Here is a 12,820-nt window from a genome sequence, read left to right on the forward strand (position 1 = left end):
AGCTTCAGGAACCTGTATCTCTGCAAAACTTTCACCTTGCTTTGAAGTTTTATCTTCAAGCTCTTTGTCATCAAATTTAACGTGCATAGATTCTTCAACACAGAGTGTTTCTGAATTATACACCCTGTATGCCTTTGACCTTTCAGAGTAACCTAAAAAGATTCCTCTTTGGGCCTTGGCATCAAATTTCTTTAGGTAGAGCTTGTTGTTCAGAATGTAACATGTACATCCAAATTGATGAAAGTAAGAGATATTGGGTTTTCTTCCTTTAAAGAGTTCATATGCTGTTTTCTCCAAAATAGGTCTAATATAGATCCTGTTTTGAACATAGCATGCTGTATTCACTGCTTCTGCCCAAAAATGTTTTGGTAAATTGTTTTCATGAATCATGGTTCTGGCCATTTCTTGTAAAGTTCTATTCTTTCTCTCTACAACCCCATTTTGTTGTGGTGTTCTAGGAGAAGAGAATTCATGGAAAATTCCATGTTTTTCACAAAAAGCTTCAAATGGCTCATTTTCAAATTCTCCACCATGATCACTTCTGACTTTCAAAATTTTTGATTCTTTTTCAGATTGAATTTGAGTGCAGAAGCTACTGAATACATCACACGCAACATCTTTACTCTTTATGAATTTCACCCAAGTCCATCTGCTGTAATCATCAACAATGACTAATCCATATCTACTTCCATATAAGGATGCAGTACTTACTGGTCCAAATAAATCAATATGGAGTAATTCTAAAGGTCTTGAGGTTGAAACAATATCTTTTGTTTTAAAAGATGATTTCACAATTTTCCCTCTCTGACATGCACCACAGAGTGCATCTGAATAATAGTCAATGTCTGGTAGCCCTTTCACAAGTTGTAACTTACTAAGCTTAGAGATTAACCTCCAGTTAGCATGTCCCAACCTTCTGTGCCACATCCATTTCTTATCATTCACTGATAGTAGGCACATCACCTTCTGATCAGCCAGTTCAGAAAAATTGATTTTATAGACATTGTCAACTCTCTTTCCTTTGAACACAATGGATTTGTCTTCCTTGTTGATTACTGTACAGTTGGGTTTTTCAAAAAACACATCATAACCATTATCACAAAATTGACTAATGCTCAAAAGGTTATGTTCAAGACCATCTACCAACCATACATTATTAATTGAGGTAGAGGAGTTACCAATAGTTCCTGTACCTATGATCTTGCCTGACTGGTTGCCTCCAAATTTCACATTTCCTCCCTCTTTCATTGTTAGGCTGAGGAACATGGACTTGTCTCCTGTCATGTGTCTTGAGCAACCACTGTCTAGGTACCATGATCTTTGCTTTGGCACTGCTCTTAGACATACCTGCATCATTGACATTTCTAGATTTAGGTACCCATTGTTCTATGGGTCCTGGAAGGTTAGTACTTAAGGCTTTACTCTTCACTTCTTGTACCTTGTGCTGTGAGTTGGGTTGCTTCTGATTAACCATCACCCTAGGTTTTGGTACTTCAGAAGCAGTAACTGTCTTCTTCTGAAACTTAGACTTCAGAACCCCAGATTTTGGTTTCACCAGACTCTGAGGAATAGGTTCTGATCTTTTCAGGATCCTAACCTTTGAAGTTTTGGAATCAGATTTGATCATAGCCTTTGACTTAGAGTTCTTTGGCTTTGAAGTAATCTTAGCCTTAGAACTAGAAGCTTCAGGTTCTGATTGAACAACAGTTTCCAACTCAGCCCCTTCTGGTACAAAGAATGTTTTCAGACCTTCCTTGATGCATTCACAACAAGACTTTAGATTGGTTTTCTCCAGTTTCACTTCTGGAAAACCAATTCCTCTGCCATTGTTCTTGTAAATGCTATAAATCATAGAAGCCACTCTGCTTCTGTCAATGCCAGATATAATAAAATCTTCAAGAGCAATTTCATGGTTACTTAAAGGTTTTTCATTACACTTTTCTTGTAGCTTCTGACATAAGAACCTGAGCTGATCTTCATATGTTTTACACATGAAGTCAAAGCCCCTAAGTCCTTGTTCAGAAGCTTTCAGATCCAATAAAGTTGATTTTTGCTGTTGTACCAAATCAGCATATTTTTCTTTTAAATCCTTCAACTCATTGGTTCTTACTTCAAAATGTGTAAGAAGTTCTTTAAGTGACTCAACAAGTTCATCTCTGGGAATTTTGGAATATACCTCGTTTTCATCTTCTGAGTCTGAATCTGACCCAGCTTCTGAAGTTGCTGTTGCTACCAACCCAACAACTACCTTTGCATCTTCATCAGCTTCCTCTTTATCAGATCCAGATTCACTACCCAAATCATCCCAGGTTGCCATTAAACTCTGCTTAATCTGCTTCTTGAATTTGCTTGGTTTGAATGTAGACCTCTTTGACTTGTCCTTTGACTTGTCTCTTTGAAGATCAGGGCATTCAGCAATGAAGTGACCTGGCTTCTTACAGTTGAAGCATCCCTTCTGATCTTCTTTCCTTGAGCTTCTGGAGTTACCCCTTCTGGAGAGAAACTTTCTGTTCTTCTTGGCCAGATATTGAAGTCTGTTTGAGAGCATGGCCATTTCTGCAGCATCTGGTTCAGAGTCTGAACTTGACTGTTCTTCCTCTTCAGATTCAACCACTTTGAGAGCTTTTGATGACTTGCCTTTGGATGGAAGAGCTATTGATTTACTCTTCTTAGTAGACTCATGTTCATTAAGACTTAACTCATGAACTTTGAGAGAACTAACAAGATCTTCGACACTTAAAGTGTTTAAATCTTTAGCTTCCTCAATGGCAGTCACTTTTGGTCTCCATCTGGCAGGTAAGTTTCTGAGTATCTTGCTTACATGATCAGAAGCAACATAGCTCTTCTTTAGAATCTGTAGACCAGAAACTAAGGTTTGAAACCTTGAGTACATCTCCTCAATAGTTTCATCATCCTTCATTTTGAATAACTCATACTGATGTACAAGCAGGAGAGCCTTTGCTTCTTTGACCTTCTTGCTCCCTTCATAATTTGAACAGAGAGAAGCAAACATAGCTTTAGCAGTGGATTTGTCACTCATCTTCATGTATTCTGCTTTGGGTATGGCAGTGACAAGAGCTCCTCTGATAATATGATGCTTCTTGTAAAGTTTCCTCAGTTCTGGAGTATGTTTCTTTCTATCCACAGCAGCTCCTTCTTCATCAAGGACTAAATCACCAACACCATCTTCCAGAATATCCCATAATTCTTCATCTAGGCTCATGATGTAACTGTAAAAGTTGGTCTTCCACCAAGAGAACTCTTCAGCATCTCCATTGAACTTTGGAACTTTTCCAATACTGGTTTTCTTACTATCACTATAATCATGTGAGACATGTTTATAGCTAGTATCACCAGGACCAGTAGGAGTAGGAGTAGACATGTTTTTCTCAGATCTTTGACTGTTGCACGGTTAAGTGTTACACAACAGACCAAGGCTCTAGATACCAATTGAAGGTGAGAAAAACACAAGAAGGGGGGTTGAATTGTGTTTTAGAAAAATTCTTCGTTTCTCCTAAAAACTGAACACACTGATCAGAAGCTAAGCGAGACAGCTTCTGAAGTGATAATCAGAATCTAAATGCAGCGGAATAAAACAGAGAGAGAGAGAGAAGAAGAACGACACAAAGCAATTATACTGGTTCCTTCCACAATCTGGAAGTAGTCCAGTCCCCCTTGCACTTCCAAGGAGATTTCACTATGAGTAATATCTGATTACAAATGCTCAAGCACACAAGCAAGAGACTTCCAATGCTCAAGCACACAAGCAAGAGACTTCCTTTGCTCAAGAACACAATCAAGAGACTTCCTGCTCAAGCACAACTGCAAGAGACTTCCTAACTAAACAAAATTACACAGAAAATTGTTTAAGGTTGAACACTTGATATACAATCAGAGGTGCTCACAATACAAATCAGATACAGACTCAATGGACTTAAGAATTTCTAAGATATGACTTTGAGACACAGAAATTCTAAGTGAATGCAGAACAATTTCAGCAGAGGTTTGGTACTTGTGAAAATCTTGTGAGTCTTTCGTTCAGCGTTCTTGCATTACCAATTCTCTAGGTCTTCACTCCTTTATATAGAGGTGTGAGAGAGACGTTGTGAAATTGCCAGCACACCAAAGAGTCGTTGTTGAAGCTTGATCTTTCACCAATAATCTTTTGCCTGATTTGACTGTTGTCCTATGAAGAACAAATTTGAAATCCATTCCTTATCCAAAGGAACATCTATGCAGGCGAAACCGTATTCTGGAGCTGTTTTCTTGTCCTGTAGCGCGGACACAAAACAGAGTAGTGGAGAACGTGGTTGTACAATTCGTACAAAGTACAATGTCAACGCTTTCGTCCAAATTGCAAACACACGCCTTCAAACACCTTTGAAATGACCGTTGCAAACTCCACTAATCCTTTGTTTGTGTTTTCGAATCCAATAGACAGCTTTTGCATTGATAATTCTTCAATTCTTGATTCTTTGCAAATCCAGTTGATATTCAGCTTCTGGTGAAATGGCTTCTGATGAGGCAGCTTCTGATGATGCAGCTTCTGATGATATGACTTCTGCAGCTTCTGATGACGCAGCTTCTGATGATGTGGCTTCTGGACCTCTTGTCTTCAGAAGCACTATTCTTCAGGAGCAGCTTACTTCAGGAGCGCTATTTCTTCAGGAGCAGCTTGACTTCAGGAGCGCTTTTTCTCTTCAGTAGCAAGTTGCCTTCAGGAGCGTCCAAGCTTCAAATTTTTGTTGTTTCCATAGCTCTTTATTTGCTCATTCAGAACCAATGATGATGTAACTTTATAATTATGGTCCTGTACACTTGAACAAATATTAGCTAGTCCAATTTACAATTTTTAATACCTTGTTATCATCAAAACCCTTTAAGGTTCATTGTTAAACACATTTTGTTCCAACAGAATTGTCTTCACAAAGACCTATTCCCAATTGTTCATGCATTCATCCTTGTCGTTGTGCTGCATCTAGAGTTGCAAAGGTTCACAGAAATGAGGACCAGATTATGCAGTTCCTTACAGGATTAAATGATCAATTCTCTGTTGTGAGAACTCAAATCCTTCTTCTTGATCCTCTTCCTTCCTTGAACAAAGTTTATTCCTTGGTTGTTCAGGAAGAGAGTAATCATGCTTCTATTCCTTCCTTAAGTGTTTCTGAAGACACTTCCATTCAAATCAATGCTGCTGACAATAGAAAACCTCAAGGACGTGGCAAAGGTTTCTCTTCAAACAAACCTACTAGATTTTGCACTTTCTGCAACCGTACAAATCACATTGTGGATTTTTGTTACCTGAAACATGGTTATCCAAATGTTAACAAACCTTCTCCAAGAGTGAATGCTGCTTCTCAAGAAGACTCTGAAAATGGTGCAATGTCTTCCTCTGGTTTGGGTGCCTCTGCAAGCTCTTCTTCTGCTGGTTTCTCTCAAGAGCAATTAGCTCAACTTGTATCCATGTTACAACAATCAAATTTGGTTGTTTCAGCATCTCCTTCTCCTCAAGCTACCTTAAATCACATTGCATCTACCAGCATTTCCACTCCTGATCCTCCTGCAGGTATATCTGCTTATGTTTCTTCTTTAACAAGTAAACCTCCTTTTTGGCTCATTGATTCTGGTGCTAATGAACATATTTGCTGTGACATTGCCTTTTTTAGTTCCTTTTATAGAATCAAACCTGTTTATGTTTCTTTACCTAATGGTAACTCTGTGTTAGCTCATTTTGCTGGTAATGTCTCTTTCAATTCAAAGTTTCATTTGAGTCATGTTCTTTATTCACCCCATTTCACTCTCAATCTTATCTCTGTTGCTAAATGTTGTTAATCTTTAACATGTTTCTTTCATTTTTCCCTTGAAAAATGTCTTATACAGGACCAACAATCTTTGAAGATGATTGGTTTGGCTGAGCAAATAGATGGCTTATACAAATTCTATCCATCATGCAAAACTTCTAATTTTGAGTCCTTTAATATGTCTCAATCTTCTTGTAATGCAGTTTTAAATCCTACTAGTAATAAAGTTACTCGCCATGTTCCTAATCATGCCCTATGGCATTTTAGACTTGGTCATTTGTTTCATCAGAGACTTCATGTAATGTCAAATTTGTATCTTGCTATTACTATTAATAATAATAAAGATGCTTGTGATCTTTGTCACTTTTCCAAGCACAAACATTTGCCTTTTACTTCTAGTTCTTCATATGCTGATGCTAATTTTGAACTCCTTCATTTAGACATTTGGGGTCCTCTTTCAATTACTTCAGTTCATGGTCATAGATATTTTCTCACTATCTTAGATGACCACAACAGATTCCTATGGGTTATTCTTATGAAAACCAAAGCTGAAGTGTCCTCACATGTTAAGAATTTCATTACAATGATTCAAACTCATTTTCATACTACACCTAAAATCCTCAGAACTGATAATGGCCCTGAATTCATGTTACCTTCCTTTTATGCCTTACATGGTATTGTTCACCAAATGTCTTGTGTTGAAACTCCCCAACAAAATGGTAGAGTAGAAAGAAAGCACCAACACATCCTTAATGTTGGTAGAGCTTTGCTTTATCAGTCCAAACTTCCTCCTTCCTTTTGGTCCTATGCCATTCATCATGCTGTTTTCCTCATCAATAGAGTACCTACACCTTTACTTCAAAATCATTCTCCATATTTTCTTCTTTACAATAAACTTCCTGACATTGCCCTTTTCAAAGTTTTTGGTTGCTTGTGTTATGCTTCAACCTTGCATTCTCACAGAACCAAACTCCAACCTAGAGCCAGGAAGTCTCTTTTCTTGGGATACAAGTCTGGATATAAGGGTTTTGCTCTCTATGATCTTCAATCAAGAGAGATTTTTGTGTCTAGACATGTTAGTTTTCATGAAATTTATTTACCCTATCCTCATTCTCCATCCTCTACTTCTCCTGATTGGGAGTATTTCTCTCATTTTCCATCTTCAGATGTTCTTGAATCTCCTCCCTCCTCTACTCAACCTCCCATTATTGATGATATTGTCCCTCCTATTGTTCCTTCCATCCCTTCATCCCAACCTCCCATTATTGACAATATTGAACCACCTGTCATCCATAGACATTCCACCAGAAACACCTCTACACCTTCATATCTTAATGATTACATCTGCAATAATATTCATGCATCTACATATCCTATTTCTAATTACCTTTCACATCATAAACTCTCTACTAATCATTCTTCTTTTGTTATGTCTTTGCATTCTCATTCTGAGCCAACCACATATGCTGAAGCAAGTAAATATGATTGTTGGAAGCATGCTATGCAAGTTGAACTTCAGGCTCTTGAGAAAACTGGCACTTGGAAGCTTGTGGATTTACCACTCAATGTTAAACCAATTGGATGCAGATGGATTTATAAGATTAAATACCATGCTGATGGCACTATTGAGAGATATAAGGCAAGATTGGTTGCCAAGGGATATAATCAAGTTGAAGGCTTAGATTATTTTGATACATATTCTCCAGTTGCCAAGTTAACCACTGTCAGACTTGTGATTGCCTTGTCCTCCATTCATAGTTGGCATTTACATCAACTTGATGTTAACAATGCTTTTCTTCATGGATAGCTTCAGGAAGATGTTTACATGCAGATTCCTCCTGGTATTAAGACTGATAAGCAAAATTAAGTGTGCAAGTTACAAAAGTCTTTGTATGGTTTGAAGCAGGCCAGTAGAAAGTGGTATGAAAGATTAACCTCTACACTTTTAGCTCAAGACTATTCCCAAGCAGCTTCTGACCACTCCTTGTTTGTCAAGAAAACATCATCATCATTCACCGTCCTTCTGGTTTATGTTGATGATATCATTCTGGCAGGAAACTCTCTTAGTGAATTTGATCACATCAAGTCAATTTTGGATTCTTTATTCAAAATCAAAGACTTAGGGAAGCTGGAGTATTTTTTAGGGATTGAAGTTGCTCATTCAAAACTGGGTATTTCATTGTGTCAAAGGAAGTATTGTTTGGATTTGCTCAATGATTCAGGCACTGTCAGTTCCAAACCAGTCTCTACTCCTTCTGACCCCTCCATTAAACTTTATCATGATTCAAGTCCTCCTTTTGATGATATTGCTGCATATAGGAGACTTGTAGGGAGGCTTCTTTATCTTAATACCATAAGACCTGACATTACCTTCATCACCCAGCAACTGAGTCAATTTTTATCTAAACCTTCACAAACTCATCATCATGCAGCTTTAAAAGTTTTAAAATATCTTAAAGGCTGTCCAGGCAAGGGTTTGTTCTTTCCCAGAAGCTCTTCTCTCGCTCTGCAAGGTTTTTCTGATGCAGACTGGGCTGGTTGCCTTGATACAAGAAGGTCCATTTCTGGTCAGTGTTTCTTCTTGGGCAGTTCCATGATCTCATGGAGAACTAAGAAACAGATCACAGTTTCAAGATCTTCTTCTGAAGCTGAGTATAGGGCATTAGCTTCAGCCACTTGTGAACTGTAGTGGATTTTATACCTTCTCAGAGATTTACATGTTACATGCTCCAAGTTGCCTGTCCTCTATTGTGACAATCAGAGTGCTATTCACATTGCCTCCAATCCTGTGTTTCATGAACGCACAAAACACTTGGAGATTGATTGCCATCTGATAAGAGAAAAGTTGCAAGCTGGCATTCTTAAGCTGCTTCCAGTTTCCTCTCAAGATCAAGTTGCAGATTTCTTCACCAAGGCATTGCTTCCCAAGACTTTCAATATGCCCTTGTCCAAGTTGGGTCTGATCAACATATATCAGCCTCCAACTTGTTGGGGGATATTACATAGTGATATTATTGATAGTAATATCACTTAAACAGTTGTTACTTGCTGCGCAAGCAACAGTGTTCTAGGGTTTCATTCCTCTAATGCATGTGCATGATAGCTTAGTATACATACTCATACTACTATAAATACATGTTGTAAGCTTTCAATACAATCAATAAGAATCATTTTGTTCATTCTCTTTGGTTTCCTAATAACTTTGTTTTTTTATCTATGGAGATGGTTAACGTTTGTGACTATTCTTAATTCTACTATTCAGTTTGCATTCATGGAGGATATGTGGAAAATATTTGATAGAAATTGGTCACCTCGATGTAAGGCGGTGATTACATCTTGCGTTGTAAACCTTGGCATATGGTTTAGAAGAAACCATGTAAGATTTTATGATAAGATAATTTATTGGAAGTCCATCACCGATATAATTGGACTAAGGTTAACACAGATGTAGCCTCCACAAAATATCCTCCCAACGCTTCTGGTGGTGGTATATTTAGAGACAGAGAAGGTATTTGCATTGGTTGCTTTGCTCATGATTTGGGTAGTGTTAATGCATTTCATGTTGAGTTGGTAGCTGCAATGCTAGCTCTTCAAATTGCCCATAGAAGGGGTATTACTAAGTTATGGTTTGGAACAGATTCACAACTTGTTGCTTTGGCATTAAGTCTCATGCTTTAGTTCCATGGCCCTTAAGAAACATATGGTACAATTATGTCTCCTTTTGTAGGAACATTCGTTTCACAATCGCATCTACAAGGAATGAAGTTTTTGTGCAGATGGTTTAGCAAATATATGTATTACTCTACCTGTTAATACATTAGATGGGAGTTCATTAAGAATAGGATGGAAATACCTAACTTTAAGTTTGTATATTTTTCAACAAAAGGTTTTGGCCTAGTCCTCCTTTTCTATTTTATACTTCCTTTTCTTTTTCGGTTAATATATTTTGAATGATGCATAACGCGTCATTCTAATTTTTTTTTTTTAAAATTGTGTACCCCACACCTAATAAACGGAAAATTATTTAAAAATAAAAAACTACAAAAAACTTTTCTTGAAAATTGTGTTTATGTTGAAAAAAAAATAAGTGTTGCAATAAAATGGGTCAAATACCTCTCATATTCTTTCAAATTCGACGTTTATAATAAGTTTGTCCTTTAAGTTTTTTTTTTTTGTAATAAATTGGTATTTAAGATATTTTTTTTGTTGTAAATTGTTACTCATTTTTTCAGTCAACTTTGTTAAAAATGTTTATTAACCATTTCACATTGATGTGGCCGGTTCAAAAGTGCTTACGACTTCAAACATGATCACCTGTGCACATTTTATTCACCTTGTTTTTTGAATTCAAGCATAATTTTACATATAAACATTTCATCAATCGTATTATAAATCAAGTAACTGATCAATTTTATTTCAAATCAAGACTGAATAATACACATATGAACTATAGTTTTGATAACGTTGATTCGGACATACCAACTTAACATTAGACGACTTCATAAACTTTTTTTAACCAAGTTTGATGAAAACAGGATCACGATGAACATATATTTTTGACTTAAAGAACCATTTTGTAACAAACAAAGAAAAACTTAAAGGACTTACTTGTTGTACATATCTTTAGGTGTTTCCCCTTAGGTCCCTAAATATCTCTAAGGACCTCTAAATACGCATCTGATAGTTATCTACCAGATGTACCTTTTTTGAAAAACGTAAATTCAGTAGATAATTATCGAATGTTTATTTAAAAGGCCTTGGAGATATTAGGAGGTCTAAAGAGAAACTTTCTCTAACTTAAAGGATCACAAATGATATTTAGCCCAATAAAATACTATAAAGTTTATGTTTACAATACAACAATACTTTTTTAAACACTCTGCATACTTGTTTATTTACCGGATGAAATCAATGCGAGTCTTTTATTTTGGAAATAGATCCCACGTAAAGTAACGAGATCCATATGGATTTCACCGAATAAAGGAACGAGTGTTAGAGTGAATATTGAGAAGAGAGTGTATCTAGAAGTCTTCTTCAATTTAAACCTTTTTTTTTTGGGTTAAATGAATTTTTTTTATCCCTATAAATATCTCAAATTTTAATTTTAGGGTCCCTCTACAAATTTTCAACAAGTCTTGGTCCTCTAGATGTTTTTCGTTACGACTTTTGGTTCATGTTTTAAATCAACTCATATGTATCATTTACGTTTTTAAATAAATGTTTACATATATCTTCAAAATATCGTAACCATTCCTCGGATAAAATATTAGATTTTTTTTTTACAAAATATGAATTAAACATGAGTTTTTAAGCGTTTATAACAAGTAAAAAATTTGAAGGATGCAACCGACAACCAGCAACCGATTTTACTAAAAAGCATGAAGCAAAAATAGTGAAAAAAATATTTGAATGACTAAAAATTGATGAAATTTTTTAAAGAAACTAAAAATAAAATTGAAACTTTTATAGAAACAAAAAACTTATTTAATTATTTTTAATTCGTCTTTTTGTTATTGATCTAGTAACCAAAACTTACTCAAGTAAACACACACATACTAGAGATTAACAACCTGGGATGAAACTCAAGATTCCACTTAAATTATTTACCGTCAAAGCACTGGGTTGTAACAACGGCGAAATATATTTATAGTATATATGAAATACTACATTCAAAACCTTCAATAAATATGATTTAAGAAGTAGTTATCATTAAAGTTTAGTATAATTTTTTCAGGGTGTATGCTTGAGACTTTGGACTGTACTTATTTTTTAATCGGTTATGATGAGTTTTTATGATTTGAACATTTATATTTTTATGTTCTTAAAATATTAATTAAAATTAAAAATTCAAACATATTTTTGTAATTGATTGGCAATTTTTATGATTTGACCATTTTTATTTTCATGTTTGTAAAATGCTAATTAAAATGTAAAAATACGTTCAAGAACACTTTGACTTTTATGACTGGAAAGCATATACGTTTTTTTAATATACTATTTTATTATAAAATAATAATATATTGTATATTAATACATTAATTTTTTTAAAAAAAAAACAAGAACAACTGGATGAGAGATAGTAAAAATCTATATTCTAACTTAACTAGATATTTTGAGTAAAATTTAGTCGTGAGAGCAATGTCAAATTTTTTTAACGAAGAATTTTACTACCCACTACAATTTTGTCTGAGTCAATAAATTAAAATATTTAATTACGTTGAATATCATTTATATGACATTATGATTATCCTCGTGAGTTTAGCTTAATTAGTAGGACAATACATAATAGAGCAAATGCTAATTACAGTCTCTATTCCAATCGCTTTTAAACACTTGCTACATTATTGGCCCATGTCATTGCTTTTACATAAAATTAAACCGGCAATCGGCTCCATTGTTTCAATACGTTTTAAAATAAAATAATAAAAAGATATGACAAATATTGACTTCATCTTCCACACATAGCATTTTCTCATGTACCCAAAATTACTTTTCTTCACGACCTTCTTCTTCGTCAAGCTCATATACATGTCACTTGTTTTTAAACCTCTTAAACTGGTAACCGATTGGACAATTCTAATAAATTTATCAGTTTTTTTTATTTTAATTATTATTATTCTCAAAATCATGTTGTACGTCAATCAAAAATCAACCTCAATCCGATCTCTCCGATCTTCATTGTTGTTGCATAACAACATGAGAAGGATTTCATCTTAAGTGATTTCATTTTTTTCAAATAACAAATTCCTCAACAAAACAAAAATTCATCGACACATGCTTGCTCTCACATAATCATTTACTTTGAAATCTGGGTTTGAGGAATGATGTATAATTATAAATTGTTTTTATAGAGTGGGAACGGTGGTTTGAAAAGGGCTTGCAAAAAATGCGACGGGGACGGCCACCATCGTCCGACCAAAGGTGAGTAAATTGCACAATAGAACATTGGAAATCAAAAGCTTGTAGAGAAGGACTCAGATCTGGTCTCCAATCCTGTAAATAGTCCTTGTGGTAGTCTG

Source organism: Medicago sativa, chromosome 3 (genome assembly GCF_051527215.1).
Source record: "Medicago sativa cultivar Bolivia chromosome 3, Bolivia_mono, whole genome shotgun sequence".
Classification (NCBI taxonomy): Eukaryota; Viridiplantae; Streptophyta; class Magnoliopsida; order Fabales; family Fabaceae; genus Medicago; species Medicago sativa.